The following is a 23,779-nucleotide window of genomic DNA, read 5'->3' on the forward strand; positions in this document are numbered from 1 at the left end:
AGTGTTCCACCATGAAAGTCCAGTTGCTAGTTTAGTGATGCTCACGTTGCAACACTTTTCTGCATTTGGCTTTTCTCCATTGCGCGGGCTTCAACGAAGGTGTGCCTCCACCATCATTATGGCCAAAATGTAGGGGTAGGTGATTTAACCATCACCCTCTATAGCCTTTGGGGGCAAAATTGGGGTGTAAATGAATTTTTTCTCCATTGCCACACTCCTCATAACATCATCTACTCTTTTGCAGTAAAACTGATAAAACATAATGTCTTGTCTGATACCACACCTCTAAAAACAGAAACAGACCCCTATGGCATAGTAGGCAATGTTACTGTCTCGTTAGTCCCTCTTATATGGCAGTGTCTTTGAAATAGAATGGATGAGCTATATTTGCACATTTGTTGGATTCAGTCATGTAAAATTATTCTATCTTCCTTTCATTGTCATCTCCTGTGGCCTTCAGGAACAGATGTTTCTTTTGAACATCTGGCAGCTCTAGTCCTGAAGCATCAACTAAGAGGGACATGGTTTTGTCTAGCAGCTTAGACTACTGCCCAGATACAGCCTGGGAGGAAAGCTTGTGTGCACGTGAGACACACACATTTATAAACCACAACCACGGAGCTATAAATACACCTGAGTCACCCAGTAGAACAAGAGAAGCAATAAGGAAATGTTGAAGCTGTATTTCTCTGAACACTTCTATTTTCGAAACTATTGCTTTAAATAATGGCTTGAGTTTGGAGTATCATCTTCAACAAGTACAGCAGAACTGGATGATTCAAGGTCTGTTGAGCCATGTTTGTCTAAGACTGATGTGCTGTGCTTTGTGCAGATCCTTAGCAGTGATCACCAGTATTCTGGGAGCCATTGTTGTTCAGGCTGCCTGCTGGCCTGATGACTTTAGGCAACTTAATAGTCACCCCCAGATCTTTTCTAAGTGCAGATTTTAATCACCATTACCCTTTGAGTACACACTGAAAGGTTTTCCTTCAGTACACCATTTCACATAGTCCTATACTTAAACATCAGCTACTGTGGTCTGGCTGACTCCAAGGCTCATGCTCTTATTTCATACATAGCACTGCTTTTAATTTTTTTTTTTTTCTGTACACAGTACTGGGCTTCTAAGGTGGCACTAGTGGTAAAGAACCTGCCTGCCAGTTTAGGAGATGCCAGAGTCGTGGGTTCAATCCCTGGGTCAGGAAGATCCCTTGGAAAAGAAAATGGCAACCTGCTCCCATTTTCTTGCCTGGAAAACTTCATCCACAGAGGAATCTGGGGGGCTACTGTCCACAGGGCTGCAAAAAGCCAAACACAACTGAGCATATGTAGGTCACACACTGCCTTTAATGCAGTTATTTTAAAACATATTTGTCAATGGTAACAGACCATTTTCCCTGCAACAGTTAACATCTTAACATTTTAGGTACTTTGCTGTAAGCAAAGAGATCTTCCTGTATGCTAATTCCAGAATATCATCCTGCATTAATATGCAGGGGAATTAATACTGGGGATATTTATATTGGGGAATTAATATTCCCCCAGTAAACAACTGAAATATCAGGAAGAATTTTATATCACTCACAGATTTGAATATTTTTCTGTACATTCGTCCCCTTATTTAACCAACACTGCAGCCAGTGTTCCTTCCTGGTAATGCCTCTGTTTACACTTAATTTAGAGTTTCTCTTGGAAGCTTCTGCCCAGAAAGATTTTACATTCCTCCTAACCTCCCCTGCTTCTAAGCAAGGCCAAGCAGCTGAGTTGTACTCTGTGAAATGTGAGTGGAAAAGTTATAGCCCACTTTCAAGCCTGACCCATATAAACCCTTTTATGTTGTTCTCGATTTTCTTTTCTCGCCCAGCTTTCAGCTAAATGTTAATGTCTGGGGTCACTTTGAAAGTCCCATATTGCAGACACAGATCTCCATTGCCTGGGTCCCTGAACTACTGGATGGAGCACAACCTTCCGCAACAATTGACTGGACTTTATGTGAGCAAGAAATAAATTTCTAGTTGGCCCCTTTGTCTACAAAAGTTTAAGCTGAAGGTCTGGGGATATTTTGCATTTTTGTATACATTTGAATCTCACATAGATCATATTTGAAATCAGATCAGATCAGTCGCTCAGTTGTATCCGACTGCTTGCAACCCCATGAATCTCAGCACGCCAGGCCTCCCTGTCCATCACCAACTCCCGGAGTTCACTCAGACTCACGTCCATCGAGTCAGTGATGCCGTCCAGCCATCTCATCCTCTGTCATCCCCTTCTCCTCCTGCCCCCAATCCCTCCCAGCATCAGTCTTTTCCAATGAGTCAACTCTTCACATGAGGTGCCCAAAGTACTGGAGTTTCAGCTTTAGCATCATTCCTTCCAAAGCAATCCCAGGGCTGATCTCCTTCAGAATGGACTGGTCGGATCTCCTTGCAGTCCAAGGGACTCTCAAGAGTCCTCCAACACCACAGTTCAAAAGCATCAATTCTTCGGTGCTCAGCCTTCTTCACAGTCCAACTCTCACATCCATACATGACCACTGGAAAAACCATAGTCTTGACTAGATGAACCTTTGTTGGCAAAGTAATGTCTCTGCTTTGAATGTGCTATCTAGGTTGGTCATAACTTTCCTTCCAAGGAGTAAGCGTCTTTTAATTTCATGGCTGCAGTCACCATCTGTAGTGATTTTGGAGCCCAGAAAAATAAAGTCTGACACTGTTTCCCCATCTATTTCCCATGAAATGATGGGACCGGATGCCATGATCTTCGTTTTCTGAATGTTGAGCTTTAAGCCAACTTTTTCACTCTCCACTTTCACTTTCATCAAGAGGCTTTTTAGTTCCTCTTCACTTTCTGCCATAAGGGTGGTGTCATCTGCATATCTGAGGTTATTGATATTTCTCCCGGAAATCTTGATTCCAGCTTGTGTTTCTTCCAGTCCAGCGTTTCTCAAGATGTACTCTGCATAGAAGTTAAATAAACAGGGTGACAATATACAGCCTTGACGTACTCCTTTTCCTATTTGGAACCAGTCTGTTGTTCCATGTCCAGTTCTAACTGTTGCTTCCTGACCTGCATACAAATTTTTCAAGAGGCAGATCAGGTGGTCTGGTATTCCCATCTCTTTCAGAATTTTCCACAGTTTCTTGTGATCCACACAGTCGAAGGCTTTGGCATAGTCAATAAAGCAGAAATAGATGTTTTTCTGGAACTCTCTTATTTTTTCCATGATCCAGAGGATGTTGGCAATTTGATCTCTGGTTCCCCTGCCTTTTCTAAAACCAGCTTGAACATCAGGAATTTCACGGTTCACATATTGCTGAAGCCTGGCTTGGAGAATTTTGAGCATTACTTTACTAGCGTGTGAGATGAGTGCAATTGTGCGGTAGTTTGAGCATTCTTTGGCATTGCCTTTCTTTGGGATTGGAATGAAAACTGACCTTTTCCAGTCCTGTGGCCACTGCTGAGTTTTCCAGATTTGCTGGCATATTGAGTGCAGCACTTTCACAGCATTATCTTTCCAGATATTTGAAATAGTTTTCATAAAAAGATTTACATGCATGGTTGCAATTTTATGCTCATTACATGAGAGTTGTCTTCAAGCTACTTAACATGTCTCTAAAGTACTTATTTCCTGTGTTGCAAACACAGGTCATTCTCCACATTTCTAGAAGTCAAAGAACTTTTTTTTTTTTTTTTACTTTACAATATTGTATTGGTTTTGCCATACATCAACATGCATCCACCACGGGTGTACACGTGTTCCCCATCCTGAACCCCCCTCCCACCTCCCTCCCCATACCATCCCTCTGGGTCATCCCAGTGCACCAGCCCCAAGCTTCCTGTATCCTGCATCGAACCTGGACTGGCAATTCGTTTCTTATAGGATATTATACATGTTTTAATGCCATTCTCCCAAATCATCCCCCTACCTCCCTCTCCCACAGAGTCCAAAAGACTGTTCTATACATCTGTGTCTCTTTTGCTGTCTCGCATACAGGGTTGTCATTACCATCTTTCTAAATTCCATATATATGCATTAGTATACTGTATTGGTGTTTTTCTTTCTGGCTTACTTCACTCTGTATAATAGGCTCCAGTTTCATCCACCTCATTAGAACTGGTTCAAATGTATTCTTTTTAATGGGTGAGTAATACTCCGTTGTGTATATGTACCACAGCTTTCTTATCCATTTGTCTGCTGATGGACATCTAGGTTGCTTCCATGTCCTGGCTATTATAAACAGTGCTGTGATGAATATCGGGGTACACGTGTCTCTTTCCCTTCTGGTTTCCTCAGTGTGTATGCCCAGCAGTGGGATTGCTGGGTCATATGGCAGTTCTATTTCCAGTTTTTTAAGGTATCTCCACACTGTTCTCCATAGTGGCTGTACTAGTTTGCATTCCCACCAGCAGTGTAAGAGGGTTCCCTTTTCTCCACACCTTCTCCAGCATTTATTGCTTGTAGACTTTTGGATCACAGCCATTCTGACTGGCGTGAAATGGTACCTCATTGTGGTTTTGACTTGCATTTCTCTGATAATGAGTGATGTTGAGCATCTTTTCATGTGTTTGTTAGCCATCTGTATATCTTCTTTGGAGAAATGTCTAGTTCTTTGGCCCATTTTTTGATTGGGTCGTTTATTTTTCTGGAATTCAGAAGCATGGGGTGGGGTGAGAGAGACAGTTCTTTAGTCAATGGAAGATTTCTGGACTGTTCAATCAAAAGTACTAAGATCTACTAGCCTAGGCCATTCTTACTCTGCATAACAGGATATATCTGAAAATGCTGTAATTGTCTTGAAAACAGATGCTAATATAGGAAAGCAAACACAAACACATATACTCCTACTGCTTTCTATTTCATGCATTTTTATTTATGTAACGACCACAAAAAAGACGCACAATACCTCATCCTCTTAAAGTTGTTCCTGAACAATTGGTAGAATGTTAACCATTAGGGGTAAATGATGTACTCTCCAAGTAACCATGTGTGTTTTAAAATAACCCCACTTGAGTAGTAGAGTGCATTGATTAAGAGCATGAGACTTGGGGCTCAAGAACAGAGTTTGAATAATGTTGCTGCCACCTACTATATGACCTTGGCCAAATATTTAATCTCTCGGAGTCTCAGATCTATTTTGCTGCAAACTAAAATAACTTAATCATTAGGTCACTGTGAGGTTTAAATTAAACGGTACCTCCAAAGTGTCTCATAAAACTCCCAGTATTATAGTAAGCACTTAATAGATGTGATAACTATTATCCAAATGGTGTGAATATTATAAATATAGATGTAGTATCATACACACCACAAAAGAGCATCGTGGTATTTGTTTTTCATGGGCAAAACCAAAAAGCTTAAAGGGAAAAAAAAATCACCTTCCCAAAAATGGAAGTAGAATCCAAAAGAATAACAAAGGAATGCCCAAGAAATGTGCAAACTAGAAATATGCAATCCTGTTACATGGCCTGTGGTTTACTTTGAAATATGTCAGCATAATCAGGTAACATTATATTGGCACCTTCATTTTAGAAACCATCAACTGGCATTCTACCTGAAGAGCCACACTTTCCTACAAGGTAAGTGTAGGCAAGATACAACTGTTGACAGCTTGCTAATTAGCATCCTAGAAGACAAAATGGATTTTCATTGAAAGACCAGAGGGTCATCATTAAACATTATGAATATAGAAATGGGTTCTCCTTAGAAGAAAATAAAGGTATTTTAGTTGTGTGGATGTGGTAGTTATGTGTGTTGGCTAAAATTATTCCAAGACAATAATAATAATAATAAAAAAATTTAGAGACACTTTCCACCCTTGTAAGAAAAAGGTATAAGAAACCTCCCCCTCCCAGGTACATACCCTTCACCCTTGCAGATGGAGTCTGTGGCTTGATCCCTAATCAATTCTGTATCTAGCTAGCCATCAGTTTAGGATAATTCTAACCACAGGGTGACTATCACTTGGGATGTAGAATCCTGCCTCAAAAATATTGCTGATCTGCCTAACTGAAATTTCTTACAAGGGCAGAAGCCTGAAACTTCACTGAGGTGAGAAAACAGAGAGGGGGGGAAATCTTGTGCATTGTTTACTATTGAATGTAACATTTACACCATAAATGTATCCAAGTGTAGAAGAATTTGATTAGACACTTGCTTTCATCCTCACCTGGTGCCATGGTGATGGGCAGTACCTAGATACCAAGGAGAACCTCACAACTCTATGTGGCAAGCTGGCTGAGGTCAGTTTGCAATGGAGTGGGACCCTATAGGCCTCACACCTGTCCCCCTCACTGTGTCCTCTGCCTGCCTTTTTTCTGTGAAAAAACTCTTTAGCCAAAGAATAAGTTTATTTTTTTTTTTTATTCTTCCAATTTTATTTTATTTTTAAACTTTACATAATTGTATTAGTTTTACCAAATATCAAAATGAATCCGCCACAGGTATACATGTGTTCCCCATCCCGAACCCTCCTCCCTCCTCCCTCCCCATACCATCCCTCTGGGCCGTCCCAGTGCACCAGCCCCAAGCATCCAGCATCATGCATCGAACCTGGACTGGCAACTCGTTTCCTACATGATATTTTACATGTTTCATTGCCATTCTCCCAAATCTTCCCACCCTCTCCCTCTCCCACAGAGTCCATAAGACTGTTCTATACATCAGTGTCTCTTTTGCTGTCTCGTACACCGGGTTATTGTTACCATCTTTCTAAATTCCATATATATGCGTTAGTATACTGTATTTATGTTTTTCCTTCTGGCTTACTTCACTCTGTATAATAGGCTCCAGTTTCATCCACCTCATTAGAACTGATTCAAATGTATTCTTTTTAATGGCTGAGTAATACTCCATTGTGTATATGTACCACTGCTTTCTTATCCATTCATCTGCTGATGGACATCTAGGTTGCTTCCATGTCTTGGCTATTATAAACAGTGCTGCGATGAACATTGGGGTACACGTGTCTCTTTCCCTTCTGGTTTCCTCAGTGTGTATGCCTAGCAGTGGGGTTGCTGGATCATAAGGCAGTTCTATTTCCAGTTTTTTAAGGAATCTCCACACTGTTCTCCATAGTGGCTGTACTAGTTTGCATTCCCACCAACAGTGTAGGAGGGTTCCCTTTTCTCCACACCCTCTCCAGCATTTATTATTTGTAGACTTTTGGATCGCAGCCATTCTGACTGGTGTGAAATGGTACCTCATAGTGGTTTTGATTTGCATTTCTCTGATAATGAGTGATGTTGAGCATCTTTTCATGTGTTTGTTAGCCATCTGTATGTCTTCTTTGGAGAAATGTCTATTTAGTTCTTTGGCCCATTTTTTGATTGGGTCGTTTATTTTTCTGGAGTTGAGCTGTAGGAGTTGCTTGTATATTTTTGAGATTAGTTGTTTGTCAGTTGCTTCATTTGCTATTATTTTCTCCCATTCTGAAGGCTGTCTTTTCATCTTGCTAATAGTTTCCTTTGATGTGCAGAAGCTTTTAAGGTTAATTAGGTCCCATTTGTTTATTTTTGCTTTTATTTCCAATATTCTGGGAGGTGGGTCATAGAGGATCCTGCTGTGATGTATGTCGGAGAGTGTTTTGCCTATGTTCTCCTCTAGGAGTTTTATAGTTTCTGGTCTTACATTTAGATCTTTAATCCATTTTGAGTTTATTTTTGTGTATGGTGTTAGAAAGTGGTCCAGTTTCATTCTTTTACAAGTGGTTGACCAGATTTCCCAGCACCACTTGTTAAAGAGATTGTCTTTAATCCATTGTATATTCTTGCCTCCTTTGTCGAAGATAAGGTGTCTATATGTGCGTGGATTTATCTCTGGGCTTTCTATTTTATTCCATTGATCAATATTTCTGTCTTTGTGCCAGTACCATACTGTCTTGATAACTGTGGCTTTGTAGTAGAGCCTGAAGTCAGGTAGGTTGATTCCTCCAGTTCCATTCTTCTTTCTCAAGATCGCTTTGGCTATTCGAGGTTTTTTGTATTTCCATACAAATTGTGAAATTATTTGTTCTAGCTCTGTGAAGAATACTGTTGGTAGCTTGATAGGGATTGCGTTGAATCTATAAATTGCTTTGGGTAGTATACTCATTTTCACTATATTGATTCTTCCAATCCATGAACATGGTATATTTCTCCATCTATTAGTGTCCTCTTTGATTTCTTTCACCAGTGTTTTATAGTTTTCTATATATAGGTCTTTAGTTTCTTTAGGTAGATATACTCCTCTACATAGAAAACCCTAAAGAGTCCACCAGAAAATTACTAGAAATAATCAATGACTACAGTAAAGTTGCAGGATATAAAATCAACACACAGAAATCCCTTGCATTCCTATACACTAATAATGAGAAAACAGAAAGAGAAATTAAGGAAACAATTCCATTCACCATTGCAACGGAAAGAACAAAGAATAAGTTTAAATGAGAGGAATGAGAAAATGCAAAAGCAAAACAAAGCAGACAGGACAAAACAATAACAGTTTAGTCAGTAAGCATAGTCAAGAAACTTTAGTTCCTTCTCAAGGGCGAACAGAGAATATTCTGAGCCACATCCCTTGAACTGTCTCACACTGAAACCCCCATCAGGTGGAAGAAGTTAACTACATGATGACCACACCGTAGCCATGACATAAACAGCCACAACTCCGAGAACTGGCCTCAAGGAAATGGGAGCAAATGGACCCTGGAACTGAAGATTAACCGTACTTAAAACAAAAGGGTGCTGATCAGACCACAGCATGACCAATTTCAAGATGACTGTCAGAGCTGACTGTGCTGTCTCTGCATGGAGCCCCCTCCCTCAGCCTGTAAAAGCTCTTGGCTCCTGATTGTCAGTTGGGGGAGTCAACCTCTGGACAGACGTCCATCCGTCTCCCCCATCTAGTTGCTGGCCTCCGAAATAAAGCAAACCTTCCCTCCCATCAACCTGGTGGCTTTTGACTGGTGAGCTGCAGATCCCACGTTGAGTTACAAGTTCACAATATGACTTTTAACACTTTCTATAAGTCCTCTGGTCAATAGCCAAGGATGTCATAATAATTATCCATTCCCACTCCTATGTGGCTACCCATTTATGAGACTGAAATACATCAAGCAACATGACATAGTGGTTCAGAGTTCAAGCCCTGCCACCTCCTAGCCACGTGATAATTAGCAAATTGTTCACCTTCCTCTGCCTGAGTTCCCACATCAGACAATCAACCTAATAAAAGTACTTATTTTGTGCACTACAACGATGATTAAATAAGATATTTATGAAGCACTTCTGTGTCTGCCACATCTTAAGAAGTTCTAGCTGTCATTATTTTCCAAATCCCCTTCCAGAAACTTAGTTTGGTCTAGTAACCATGTTGGCTGCTAGTGTTTCTCAGTTAAGGCTACTTTTAATGGCATCATGTCACGAGTTTTACTTGTGTCCTGAAAAGCTTCCAACTTCAACTCAGTCACATGCCTTCACTGAGTTCATCATTCAGATGCATCTGTCATTCTGTTTAGCGTGTATGTGTTTCAACTTGGAAGCCGGAGATGTTGTGATTTCCCTGCTTTTCTCTTTGGTACAGACACAGCCAACTCACTTTTTTTCCTTCTGAAACTGCCTTTTCATTTTGAAGTGCCCTATAAAAATTACTATAATCATGGGATGACCCCCACTTTTATGGTTGAGCAGACTTCCTGCTCTTGATGAAAAGAATAAAAATAAGTCTCCCTGGCCTCCCCACCCCGACCCTGGACTTGAGAGGTGGTAGATTTCAGGAAAAGGGGAGAAGGGGAGAGAATGTAGAGTGAGAGGCATGATAAAGGGGGCTTCCCTCTCCTCCCTTGGACTATCTTTTCATAAATCAGCAAGTTCTCTTTCCTTTTGAGTAGACTCTTTGATTTTGTTGTTTTAACCTCAAAGTTTGGGACTACTGGGGTTTGATATTTGTATGGCTTTAGTCGGTAGTCTTTTTGAGCCTAGTATTTATTCCAGATTTCCAATACAGTGTTACCTGTTTTATTGCAACTTAAAAAGATTTATAAAAGTTGGACTCATAGGGAAAAAATTCTAAAACTACAGGACAACAATAGAGTGAATGTAAACAATCACCAAATTATGAACTTATTTTTAAAGGTTTTATTTCTTTTCATTTACTTGACTAGGAAAGGGAATCTAGCATTTATTGTACTTCATGAATATGGTGAACACAGACGAGCCTCACATTTTCTTGAAATAGATATTAATGTTATCCCATTTATAGATGTGAATATTGAATTCTGAGGGGTTAATCTGCACAGACACAAGCCATCATCACAGAAGTTTCATACATACTTCCAGCCCACAGCCATACCAGCATACCATGCAGCTTTCAGGATGTCATTCACTAACCCGTGTTCAGTAGCATGCATCCTTCTGATGTTGGCTCACCCTGTGACAGGTTTTCAAGTTTCTCCTCTCCCACCAGAATCCTGAAGAATCTGGCAAAGTCAACCTCTCACTATGGCTTCTACCTCCAGTGTTGTTTGCCTCTGAATAACAGCCCAGGACATTTTCAAAAACTGACGGCTCAAGGCAGACGCCATGTGTCCTAATCACAGGCTTTTCTGCTATATCCCATCCCAAGAGGCACAAAAGCATAGCCTGAAAACCCATAGGAAAAGACAGATGTTCTAAATATACATCAACTGAAAGAATGCAAGCTGCATTTCAGATGGTGCCCTGAGAAGGGCTATTGAAAATACTTGTTAGGAATGTCAAACTTCTTAAAGTGATAAAAATGCAGATTTGAAGTTTGTCAGAGAGAACTGGATTTTAAAAGTTATGAGAATTGTTAGGAATAAAGATTTTTTAAGTTTATATATTTATTTTAATTGGAGGCTAATTACTTTACAATATTGTAGTGGTTTTTGCCACACATTGACATGAATCAGCCACGGGTGTACATGTGTCCCCATCCTGAATCCCCCTCCCACCTGCCTCCCCATCCCACCCCTCTGGGTTGTCCCAAAGCACCAGCTTTGAGTGCCCTGTTTCATGCATCAAACTTGGATTGGTGATCTATTTCATATGTGATAATATACATGTTTCAATGCTCTTCTGTCAAATCATCCCACCCTTGCCTTCTCCCACAGAGTCCAAAAGTCTGTTCTTCATATCTGTGTCTCTTTTACTGTCTCGCATATAGGGTCATCATTGCCATCTTTCTAAATTCCATATATGTGCATTAACATACTGGTGTTTTTCTTTCTGACTTACTTCACTCTGTATAATAGGCTCCAGTTTCATCCACCTAATTAGAACTGATTCAAATGCATTCTTTTTAATAGCTGAGTAATATTCCATTGTGTATATGTGGGAGAAAGATGTCTTAAGTGACAAGCTTTCTACATGTAATCTTGGACAGCAACTGATACTTCAGCTTCTGAGTAGCTAACCTAAGTCCTCACAGATATTTTTAATACAATGAACCCTCCAAGCTCTAATTTGTCAGAACTGAGGAAAACAGCAGGATGTGTTCACTTGAGGTCGTTCTGGAAGAATACAGAAGTATATGCGCTTATAGTGAATAACTGCAAGTTTGAATCTTTTTGAAAGCTTTCAATTGTTTTCTTCTTCTGTAGATAAACATTCATCACAGAAACATTAAATAGATAAAAAATAAAGAGAAAAATAAAATTTACTTGAGACTCGCTCCAAAGAGTTGGCTAAACCCCTGTTTACACTGACATACTTCAACACAAGTTTTATCCTTTGGGACTTTCTACTTCCTCCTTTGTCTACTATAGTACTCATTCATTAAATCATTCAAGACATAGATTTGGTAGTTACAATGTACAGATATTGTACTAGGGTCCTGAAAAGATAACAACCTCATAACAGACTAAGAAGGACAGTCCATTAAACAAACAGGTACAAATAAGAATATAAAGCTGGGCTAAGTTGTTCTGTTTATCTTTGTATCTTCATTTTCAGGTATTTGTTTAAATGCATGAATGACCTTTTAATCAATGAATAGATATAATGTGTTAAAGTACAAACAGAAGTAACTCATGGAAGCACTAAGGAGAAGACATAGATGTGGCCAGCAGAGGTGTTCAGGGTCATGACAGGTTTACAGACTACAGATTGAGGTATAAGAATTACTCTGGCAGCTAAAGTACCATGTGAGAAGGTCAGATGGAAAGCAGCATGGTACATAGAGATAAATGCAAGTGACTAGCTACCTAACTTTGCAACCAATTAGGTCTGAGTTCAAAGAACCTGGAACATCCCTGAGGTCCATAGGCTCACATAATATGATTCCCTTTGTAATAAACATAATGGTAATTTTCACTGAATTAAGCATCTACTATTTCAGTCCTCTATTAGATCCCAGACATGCATTTTCATTTGCCAAGGAAGACCATTTGACGATAATGTTACTCAAGATCATGCAAACCCAGCTTGACTTCAGAAGCCATGTTCTTTCTATGACACTGCTTATGAATGAGGCCTTGCCTGTCCACCTGGGTCTCAGGTTAATGTGGCAGTTTCCTTTTTCGGGGGCTGCAGCCCTATCCTAATGTGGGGAGTCTTGATAGAGGCTCTGACACTCCATATGTCTTATTAGCCTCCTCCCTGCAATGGTTGGACCTGTGGACTCAGTCACTGGCTGGAGTCCTGTTCCTTCAGGGATGGGTTTCTGGCAACAAGGCCATTCACTGGTTACTGTCCAGACCAGTACTGCTGGCCCCACTCACCACAGAAACTCTAGGTGGAGTTAGTTCACCCAGCCTGACCTACTTTCCACACCTCCATAATAAAAGCTGATGAGAGATGTTTCAACCTACTGTGGGCCAACATGTGTTCTGTTTGACTCCCTGATTTGCTAGCCTAAGGCAATGGCAACCCACTCCAGTACTCTTGCCTGAGAAATCCCATGGACAGAGGAGCCTGGTAGGCTACAGTCCATGGGGTCGCGAAGAGTCCGACACAGCTGAGCGACTTCACTTTCACTTTTCACTTTCATGCACTGAGAAGGAAATGGCAACCCACTTCAGTATTCTTGCCTGGAGAATCCCAGGGACGGGAGCCTGGTGGGCTGCTGTCTATGGGGTCGCACAGAGTCAGATACGACTGACATGACTTAGCAGCAACATAACATTAAGCACTTAAAATTCATTGTTGAACTTGAATGATACTCATCCTCCCTGGACCCTCAGGCAAGCCTACATCAGATCATAGTCTAAAGCATGAAGAAATGTCCCCTGGTAGACTGTCATAGCTGAAAAGGCCTTGTGCAAAGGACAAAGTAGCAACAAAAGGGTGGTATACGCAGTACCCTGGGTTCCTGCAGAATCATGAGGTATTCGTCATAGTTCACATTATCAGTGGGAAACTCACCCAATACAGGTTTGTGAAATTACCTCTGTGGCGATAAAGAAGTTTGAAAAAGTAGTGATTGATTAGGTTGAGCATCAAGAGTCTCAGGTGGGAGCAATGCATCCTATAGGCATCATTTATTTACAATGCGCATGAAAAGCACCTGGGGCTCTTGTTACAGCAAAAATTCTAACTCAGCACATCTGAGGTGGGGCCTGAGGCTCTACATTTCCAGCAAGCTCCCCTAATACACTGAAAGCCACTGATCCTCAGATGACGCTTTGCATTGCAAGCTCACAGACCTCTTCATATGGATTTTAAAAGCAGAAAATAGTTCACTTACTTGGATCGAAAGCATGCATGTAGGTGGCATCAGAACATCCCAGCCAAGATTTACAATCTTATCAGAAAAGCCATCATTCATAGAAGGAAAAGATCAAGTCAACACTGGGTCTCTAAGCATGAAGGAGATGGAGCCTGGGGTTGAGGGGTCGGCAAACAATTTCAGAAAGCAAGAGAGGGAAACAACGGGCAGCAGTCATAGAAACAGCAAGTCTTGTTCAACTGAATAAATAACCCACGTTTCAAAAACAGACTAGTGGGTAACCTGGGACATTTGAAGTCAGGCCTGGGAATGCCAGACCCAAGACACTAGACTCACAGGCACAGAAAAGGCAAACTTCACAGTCTTAAACCACAAGCAACAGGAAAGAAAGCCGCAAAGACAAACCAACTTCAGCAAGACCAGCAAGGGTCACACGTGTCCAGAAGGCAACAAACTAAACTCTGGGATGTGGTTAAGTGAAACTACCTGCTCGTCCTCAGCTTCCAAAAGGGACTGAGAGAGGGAATCCAAGGGTCCGGGTCCCAGAGGAAACAGCGTGTCCAGCAAGGAATCCAGGAAGGACGAAGAGCAGCGGCTGGAAAAGTCAGCAAGGGCTCAGCCCTGCTACCCGCGTCAAACCCACCGTAAAGCTACATCGTGCTGAGCCAATGAAAGGCCTGCTTTCTTTTCTACCCGCGTGGGGCAGAATCACTTCTGAGTTAAGTGGCCCTAGCTCTGAAAATCGGCAAACAGTATGAGGCAGAAGGCATGCTGGTAGAATCCTGAGCTGCAAAGTGAGATTCGTGATCAGCAGTATTAGCATCACCGGGGAACATGTTAGGAAATGTAAATTTTCAGCTCCGCTCCAAACCTACCAATCAGAAACTACGGGGGTGGGCCCTACAGCACGTAGTCCTACAACCCCTCCAGTTGATTCTGATATACAATCTCTGGCATAACGTCTATTGAAAGCATAGTGGAGAATTAAGGCCGTCATTGTAAGTGGGCTTGACAGCAGCATTTTTGAAGAGCTGCTGCTGCTAAGTCGCTTCAGTTGTGTCCAACTGTGCGAGCCTATAGATGGCAGCCCACCAGGCTCCTCTGTCCCTGGGATTCTCCAGGCAAGAATTCTGGAGTGGGTTGCCAGTTCCTTCTCCAATGCATGCATGCATGCTAAGTTGCTTCAGTCGTGTCTGACTCTGTGCGATCCCATGGACAGTGGCCCACCAGACTCCTCTGTCCACTGGATTCTCGAGGCAAGAATACTGGAGTGGGTTGCCATGCTGCTGCTGCTAAGTCGCTTCAGTCGTGTCCAACTCTGTGCAACCCCATAGACGAAAGCCCACCAGGCTCCTCTGTCCCTGGGATTCTCCAGGCAAGAACACTGGAGTGAGTTGCCATCTCCTTCTCCAATGCATGAAAGTGAAAAGTGAAAGTGAAGTCACTCAGTCGTGTCCGACTCTTAGCGACCCCATGGACTACAGCCTACCAGGCTCCTCCATCCATGGGATTTTCCAGGCAAGAGTACTGGAGTGGGGTGCCATTGCCTTCTCCAGGGTTGCCATGCTAGGGAAGATTAAAACCTGTTTACAGGAAGAAGAAAACCCAGTAGAGCTCATGTAACATAAGAATAAGTAAAACGTGCTGAGTGAGCAGCAAAGTTAGGCAATGATATTCCTTGTTAGAGTTTGGTCCGTGTTGAGGAATCATCCAGCCATATGTAGGACAGTAATATTTTGAGGCTGACTATGAGGGACTTTGAGAGAGCTAAGAGGTGTCAGCTCACAATATGTGTTTGGAAATTCGCTCATGATTTCTAAGAGACTCACCAAAAAGGAGCGCTGTTTGGCACCCATGTTTGTGAAGAGGTCTTCTCAGGGGAAAAAACAAACTTGAGGAAAACAAATGTGGTGGTCTAATGGGATCTGTTGGACAAAAACATTGAGAAAGAATTTTGTTTTAGATATGAACACAAGTGTAAGACACAAACCAAAATAAAAAAGAAAGCAAACACTTGGGGGCTTTAATTACAGGCACGTCTTGTTTTATTGTGCTTTGCTTTATGGTGCTTCACAGAGAGTGTGTATTTTGTTTTATTTCGTTTTGTTTTGTTTTGTTTTTTCCCATTTGAGTGTTTGTGGCAACCCTAAATCAAGCAAGTTGATTGGCGCCATTTTCCGACAGCATTTGCTTACTTCATGTCCCTTTGTCCCATTTTGGTAATTCTCACAACATTTCAAGCTTTTTCATTATGATGATATTTGTTGTGGTAATGGCAACCCACTCCAGTACTCTTGCCTGGAAAATCACACAGACGGAGAAGCCTGGTAGGCTACAGTTGATGCGGTCGCAAAGAGTCAGACACAACTGAGCAACATCACTTCGCTTCACTTGGTCTTACTACCGCAAAAAGGCTGCAAATCACCAAAGGCTCAGATGTTAGTGTGCATTTTTTTCAGCATTAAAGTGATTTTTAATTCATAAAGGAGAAAGCAATATGAAACAGTTACAAAGTGTTTGATTCCAACTATGTCATCTTAGAAAAGGCAAAATTATGAAGACAGGGAAAAGATCAATGGGTTATGGGAAAAGAAGGGATAAGTAGGCAGTGAGTGTGTGCGTGTGTGTGTTCAGTCACTCAGTCATGTCCGATTCTTTGCAACCCTGTGGACTGTAGCCCACCAGGCTCCTCTGTTCATGGGATTTTCCAGGCAAGAGTACTGGAGTGGGGTGCCATTTCCTTCTCCAGGGATCTTCCCGACCCAGGGATCAAACCTGAGTCTCTTAGGTCTCCTGCATTGGCAGGCAGTTCTTTAGCCATCTGGGCACATAGAGTTTTTAAGATAGTAAAAATACTCTATACAAGACTGTTATGAAGGCTGTATGTCATTATATACTTGTCCAAACCCACAGAATACATGGCACCAACAGTGAACCCTAATGTGAAGTGTGGACTTTGGATGACTGAGATGTGTCTGTGTAAGTTCATCAGTTGTAACAAACTTTCCACTCCAGGGGGATATTCATAATGAGAAAAGGTATGCATGCTTGGAGGCAGGGGGTATGTAGAAAAATCTTCATCTCTTCTGCTCAATTTAATATAAAACTACCCTAAAGAAATGAATATGATGGCACTCCAGAGAAGGCTGTATTTTCAGCCCATGGAAGCAATACATCCCTTCAGTGTGGTTCAGTCGCTCAGTCGTGTTTGACTCTTTGCGACCCCATAGACTGCGGAACATCCCTTGGTCTATACTAAATTGTAACCTTGTAAATTTATATAATACTCATAACACAAGTTTGAAAATCATCATGTAATTAATTTGGATTTAAAGCCACCAGTTCCAAATGGTGGGATCCACCTGACTACTAAGAGGAAAAAGACATACATATTTGAACTGTGTTTCTCCCTGACAGGGGAGAGTAGAGTCTTGCAAGAAGACAAATGAACAACAACATGCACACCGATGGCAGATGACATCCCAGGAAAAGACTGTGCTAACCAAGAGCTATAGCACGTTCAAATGCATTGCCCGCCAGAGATAAATCCAGAACATGTCAGGTTATATTTTCCTATCAGTGATTGACAGTGCAGAGCTGTTAAAATGATTGTATATCTTTATTAGATGTGTAAACGCAATTTAAATATTATTCTGAGTGCATTTTTTAAGTGAGAAGAAAATGAGGTCTGTAGATTCATCTGAAACAATCAGTAATGCATGGAATTATGAGCCACATAAACTCAATGTGAATGTTTATTTCATAAACATCCACTTGAATACAAAATATGTGGCTTAAGCAAATACAACAGGAAAATACTGCAATGAAACACAAAAAGCATTTAAGAAGAACGTTGTCTTGAAAGCAATAGATTTTATTTGCAGGCAGTTGTTTAGCTTTTTGTGTTTGTTTAGTATTAAGTCATATCCAACTCTTCTTATGACCCCGGACTGCAGTCCACCAGACTCCTCTGCTCATGGGATTTCTCGGGCAAGAATACTGGAGTGGGTTGCCACTTCCTCCTCCAGGGGATCTTCCCAAACCCAGGGATTGAATCTGGGTCTCCTGCATTGGCAGGCAGATTCTTTACCACTTAGCCCCCCAGGGAAACCCCAGATGATGATAAAGACAATTTTCATTAGCAATAGATGCAGAAACACAAAGTGTTAGTTGCTCAGTCATGTCCAGCTCTTTGTGACCCCATGGACCATAGACTGCCAGGCTCCTCTGTCCATGAGGGATTCTCCAGGCAAGAATACTGGAGCGGGTTGCCACTTCCTTCTCCAGAAACACTGAACCGTGATATAATGGGGTGGGCAGTGGGAGACGGTGATGCTTCTGTTAAGATGATTTTCTTCCACAGTGAAGTGAGTTTTGTCGTCACTCTCAGGTGAAGGACTCACGGTTTTGTGGGTCCCTGAGCAGATGTCCAACCTGCCCGAGTCTGGAAACAAGGGCTACCCAGCCTCCAGGTCCAGGGCAACTCACTGGAGCCTTCATTTGTTTTGCTTTTAATTATCTTTCAGTATGAGATATTTCCAAACTCATTTACATACAAATGTATCTCCACCTACTACATTTGATATTTCTACTATTTAGCGTCATCACTAAACGTATGTCTAAATGTTTTTACTATGATCCCAACATACTCTAATGAAGTATTTAGGTTGTGTTACTTATCCTATTCCAGGCTGTGGGATTGATGTAATCAAAAGTGAATTTCCAAATGAAGCATCTGTAGGAACTCATAGGGATTTTGATTTCTATTTTCCTTCTTGTTACATCTTTCCTTGTGACTTTTTTCTCCATACATCTGGAATGAGCTCTAAACTGTGAGGAGTTCAAATGATCTTCCAGTTTGGTTCTATCAGAGTAAACGCCCTCTGCTGAAAAAGAAAGAAATCCTGACTTTTCCCCCAGGGGACCATAAGGCATTTGGCCCTCAGCCTAGCAGACAGAATTCGTTACATAGAATCTACTTTAATATTATTCCATTCATGATGTCATTGAGCTTTCTGAATGTTGATGTTGTTGATGTTACTTTAGAAGATTCAGTGTTGATTTTTTTCTCCATTACTTTCAAAATAGTACAGTATTTAAAAATCCATCTCTATGTAAAGCCTTCCTTTTCTTTATCCCTGCTTTAAACTTTCCAGGTAATACTAGTTTTCCACTTGCCTATTCACCTTTAGTGAACATTAGTTTACCAGTCTGCTGGTGAGGAACAGAATCATGAATTAAGGAATGTATTTTTTCAGAAGCTAAATGCAAAAAGTAAGATGAGAAAAATGTACATTTAATAGGCAAAGCAGATCTAGCTCAAATCATAATTTTTGAATATTTAAAAAGCTTCAATTAAACTAGTAGAAAAGATTTCTAGAATACTGAGAATTTTCAGGTCAAATTTTAATCTGATGTCAATATTTATAGCCTCTTAGAAGGTACAACCAGAGAAGGTGATGGCACCCCATTCCAGTACTCTTGCCTGGAAAATCCCATGGACGGAGGAGCCTGGTAGGCTGCAGTCCATGGGGTCACTGAGGGTCAGACTCGACTGAGCGACTTCACTTTCACTTTTCACTTTCATGCATTGGAGAAGAAAATGGCAACCCACTCCAGTGTTCTTGCCTGGAGAATCCCATGGACGGGGGAGCCTGGTGGGCTGCCGTCTATGGGAGGGGGGGGTCACACAGAGTCGGACATGACTGAAGTGACGCAGCAGCAGCAGCAGCAGAAGGTACAATGGAATCCATAGTTTTAAAAAATTACTAAAAATTTGTACAAGATTTAGCAATGTGAAAAATCTCACCCACAAAGTTTACATCTGACAATTTCTTTGTGAGTTTTTACAAATGTGGTCTGGGCTCACAAAAATCAAATCATAAAAGAAAAATAGAGGTAGTACTTTTCAGTTACACTCTGTGTCCATGTCATTTATATATATACACATATATTCATGTCATTTTCAGACATTTTGAGGGCTGGCCCAGAGTATTTTGCATGGAGAGAAATGTGAAACTTAGGAGGTTACATTTGCTAGAATATAATTATCTGCATTTTGAGGTATGAATTATAATATATTCTGCCCATAACTTTAACTTTACAATTTAAGGTAATTTCTATGAAAAGAATGAAATAAAACACATCTTTACCTCAAAAGATTACAGGCCAAACTTGCTGACAAATTTCTTCCTGAATCAACTGCAAACATCATGTAAGATTCCCCAGACATGGTACCATATGTTTCATCACCTTTTACTTTTTATTTAAAAATACAAGTGTGTGATAATCCTTTCAAAATTACTTCATACTGTGCTTTCACCAGAAAATGGCTGCAGAGTTATTACCTCCACCTGTTCTGCCAAGCTGGGAGGTAGTGGCTTTAGGCCAAAATTATTAAAAACCCTAAAAAGTTTCTTCCAACTCCTAACTGTTGGCAGGCTGCCATTACTTACCACATTTTTTTCTCTTTCTGTGTCTAATTTCCAATCAACCCTTCAAAATACTAAAGACTACTTTGGTGGGAAAAAAGTGGTCTTTCCTTAAACAGTAGGGACGAATTTTGCTTGTCATCCAAGGAATTTAAGAAGGAAACTTACCTCAAATCAAGGAAATTATAGCTGAAATGTTAAAAAAAATCCCACCTTTTCTCAGATTTTAGAACACACTTAGTCTGATATAAAGACTTAGTGATTACGTTAATTTATACTAATAGTTTTTATTTTCCAAAACCCACTTACTTCTCTGGTAAATCAAAAGCCAAAGGATATTTTCATGTTGTCTACTATGCTGTTGCTATATAAACTTTTATTGATGAATTTTTATCTCTAGCATGACCTCAGAAGGGAAATAGAATGCACATGTTCACATAAAAATTGTCACGAAGAGCTCAGCCAAGCTGCTATCATCCAATATACTAATATAAGCATACACATGCACACGTGCTCACTGTGAAGTTTTTTTTCCAGTTTTGTAGATTTAATTATTCACCTTTTGACACATTGCAGTCACCTCTGGCTGCAGAATATTAACTTCATCCTCATGTATAAACCAAGGAGTTAATTTGATTATAGAAAAGGTATGTATCTTTTAATAATGTGAAAATGAAATGCACCTAGTGTTAAGTGAAGTGAAGTTATTCAGGATTAGAACTTTAACTTGCAAACAGCATAGATGTTGAGATACAGAGACCCAACACAGAGAACACTCATGTGTATAGTTTTTAGTTAACCTTTAGGGACAGTCATGACATTAAGCCCCTTTCCTCTCTCCCTGCTTCTTCATCTCAGACATGTTAATAGAAACCCTCGGTGAAACCGTTGGCTTGGGTATTCTGCGAGGTCAGATGTCACAGAATCCATTTTTTTTTTTTTTCTTTTGATGTCAGAATGTTTAACAACTGGCTGTGCCGGGCGTTAATTCTTCCTTTTTAAATTGAGTTATAGTCGATGTACCATGTTTCAGAAGTACAATATAGTGATTCACAATTTTAAAGGTTATATTCCATTTGTAGTTATTATAAAATATTTGTCTATTCCCATTATATTCCTGTATTTATTATATACATAATAGGTTGTGTGTCTGTTTTATGTTATCTTCACTAGTTTGTTTGTTTTTTGTTATATTCACTAGTTTATTACTTAGATTCCATGTGTTAGTGATGTTGCACAGCATTTGTCTTTCCTGACGTTTCACTTAGCATAAGAGCCTCCCCACCAAGTGCATCCATGTTGCAAATGCAAACTTTCATTTTTTTCCTTTGCTGAGTAATATTTAATTGCATGCGTGTGTGCTCATGTGTATATCACGCCTTCTTTATCCATTGAACAGATTCATTTCAGAATCAATTGCAGTCATCCTCTTTGGCATGCCCCATCTGTCACCTGCTGTCTGTACCCAGTTACATATGGTCACAGAAGCGGCAGACTGACAGAGGATTTACTGCCTGACTGTCCTTCCCTTAAGAGACTCTCAGTCACTCTCTGTAGATGGTGACAGAGGCCCTCATGGTCCCCCTTCTGTCTGTCTACTCTGCCTCCCGGGAGTGTTTTCAAAGTTTACCCGAAGCCCGGTAGCTATAGTGAGCCCAGTCTAGCTGATCTCAGCAGCTCCAGCCCTGCTTCTAGCATGATATTTGGCTGGTAAACAAATTTCCCAGCCTAATTTAGTGTGACAGGCTTTTGCTCAGGAAAAGGTCCCAGTAGGAAAACTTTCTTTGACTTTTCTTCTTTGCTTTCCGGCTACTGGTGATTCCTTCTGGTAGGTCAAGCTGCCCTTTATCTACCTATAGTAACAACAGAGATTGAAAATAAAGTTTACACTGATTATCCACTATTCTTGGAGTATTTCTCATTTCTGATGGCATTTTCTTTTCTTTCCTAGTCTTCTCACTTTTCTGTCTTCTCTCTGTTTTCTGAATGTCTTCCTCTCCTTTTTGTACATTTGATTCTTCTAGTAACCAGGCTACAAACATGGTCAGACTTTTTATGAGCTTTTTTATTCTGGTCCTCTGTATTCCCGTTCTTCCCCCTGCCCCACCCCCGCACCGTACCATTCTTTTTTAAAAGTCTAATCTTGCAGTGGACTTCTTTGCAACGTACATCATTCAATCTGCACTCATAATAATTCAACATGCATTACCTGGGTCTCAATTTGTTGTTGTTGTTTTTTCCAGAAACTCTAGTGACAGAGATCATGACACTTCAGTACTAAGACTGGGGCTTCGCAGGTGCACTAGGAGTAAAGAACCCACCTGACAATGCAGGAGATATAAGAGACAAGAGTTTGATCCCTGGGTCAGGAAGATCCCTGGAGGAGGGCATGGCAACCACTGCAGTATTCTTGCCCAGAGAATCCCATGGACAGAGGAGCCTTGCAGGATGCAATCCATGGGGTCGCAAAGAGTTAGGCACAACTGAAGAGACTTAGCACACATGCACGCATTCAAGTGGAGATGCTGAATAGAGGTTGGGTACCCACATGAGAATATCAGGCAGGAGACTGGGCAAATTTGGAATTGTTGGTCTTTGGAGTTTACTTTAAGGCTGTGGGACAGGATGAGATCACCTACACTGTGGCAGGACAGACAGGATAAGAAGGAGACCCCAAACCTGACGTTGGAGCAGTCCATCCTTTATGGCCGTAGGAAGAAGCGAAGGGCCACAGGCTAGAAAAGAGCTGCAAAGCAGGAAGGAAACTGTTGATGTCAGAAGCCAAAAGAAGAACATTTTCAAAGAATCCCTACAGAGGAGCTGACTGGACCAAATGCTCAAGTATGCTCTTCCTGGCCTCAGTGCCCAGAGACTCGAAATGAAACACCTTCCAACCATCAGCTACCTCTCCAATTCATAAAAAAGGAAGGCTCTCCCTCCCGAAGAACTGTCTACATTTCATACGGGGCCAGCCAGTGAGTTCTTCCTTCACCTAAAGCTCTTGCAGGTGAAACACCTTCAGTTAGAAGGAAACTTACAATCAGAGACAGTGATCTCATTTGGAGGCCTCTCTCCACGGCTAGATGTTGCCTTCCAAGTTTCACCAAGGAGACAAATGTCTGTACACTTCCAGTTTTTGTCCTGATCTGCCCCACAGTCATCCTAGATTCTGGAAGGACTGAAAGACCCTTCCAGGGGCCTCCGTTGAGTGGAGAAGCCTGGGTTAGTCACTTTGATTTGGGTTTGTGGAACTTAACAATTCACATTTTTCTTTCTTGGTTTCCAGAAACTCATACCATGTGGTTAAATTTGGTTCAGGTTTTTGTTTCTTTTAGGATTACTAAAGGGTAACCAGTCCTTTAGGGTGACTCTGCCCCTTAATTAGCTAACTCTTTGGCTTATAATCCCAACCAAGAAATTTCAGCCTCTCCTTTAGGAAGTGGTGGGTTGATGAGACCCACCATTGATTCGTTTATCTCACCCATCTTCAAGAGGAGGAAGGTCTCCATCACACTGATTGGCAGAGATACCCAGAGATGGTGCATTGTTAGACATTGATTGACCACACCAAGGTTCACTAGTTTTGTACAAACAGATACTCCCAAGGTTTACAGAGTTGCTAGCTCTTCTTCTCATCCCTCTGCAAGTTCTTCATAAATTACTGTTTGAGTCACCACCCCAGTTG

At 41.1% G+C, this 23,779-nt stretch overlaps 1 long non-coding RNA gene across 4 annotated transcripts in view; it reads right to left on the reverse strand.

Annotated features, from left to right (window-relative positions):
* LOC147361437 (uncharacterized) overlaps positions 1 to 16,601 on the reverse strand; it is a 257,311-nt gene extending 240,710 nt beyond the window's left edge. For all 4 annotated transcript variants that reach the window (XR_015137912.1, XR_015137909.1, XR_015137910.1 and 1 more), the window contains exon 1: positions 14,150 to 16,601. This is a non-coding gene — a long non-coding RNA (uncharacterized LOC147361437). The remainder of the gene's footprint in view (positions 1 to 14,149) is intronic.
* Between the last annotated feature and the right edge of the window lie 7,178 nt (positions 16,602 to 23,779).

Source organism: Bos grunniens, chromosome 12 (assembly GCF_055505025.1).
Source record: "Bos grunniens cultivar Pamir isolate PY7600 chromosome 12, Bosgru_T2T1.0, whole genome shotgun sequence".
NCBI classification, from domain to species: domain Eukaryota; kingdom Metazoa; phylum Chordata; class Mammalia; order Artiodactyla; family Bovidae; genus Bos; species Bos grunniens.